Source organism: Octodon degus, unplaced genomic scaffold (genome assembly GCF_000260255.1).
Source record: "Octodon degus isolate 3935 unplaced genomic scaffold, OctDeg1.0 scaffold00227, whole genome shotgun sequence".
In the NCBI taxonomy this organism is placed as follows: Eukaryota; Metazoa; Chordata; class Mammalia; order Rodentia; family Octodontidae; genus Octodon; species Octodon degus.
This window is the reverse complement of record NW_004524803.1, coordinates 1766537-1766827: the sequence shown is the minus strand read 5'-3', so window position 1 is coordinate 1766827 and position 291 is coordinate 1766537.

The window sequence follows — 291 nt, the reverse complement described above, 5'->3', positions numbered from 1 at the left end:
TAGGTGAGTGGTGAATAAAAGTATCCATGAGAAGGGAAATATGCAAGAAATGGGAGAACCAAGAACATGTTGGAGGCCACTGGAATTCTTACAGATTGAACGCTTGTGACACAAAACTAAATTTGTCGCATTTACACCTTCATTATTTTCAGTGTTAAGATCAAGTCCGAGGCCTCACTCATGCTAGGCAAGCCCTCCACCTCAGTTGTACACATGTTCAGCAAGTCCAACTGATGTTTGGTTTTTGTTTTTGTTTTTGTTTCTGTACAGGGAATCGAACTCACAACTTCA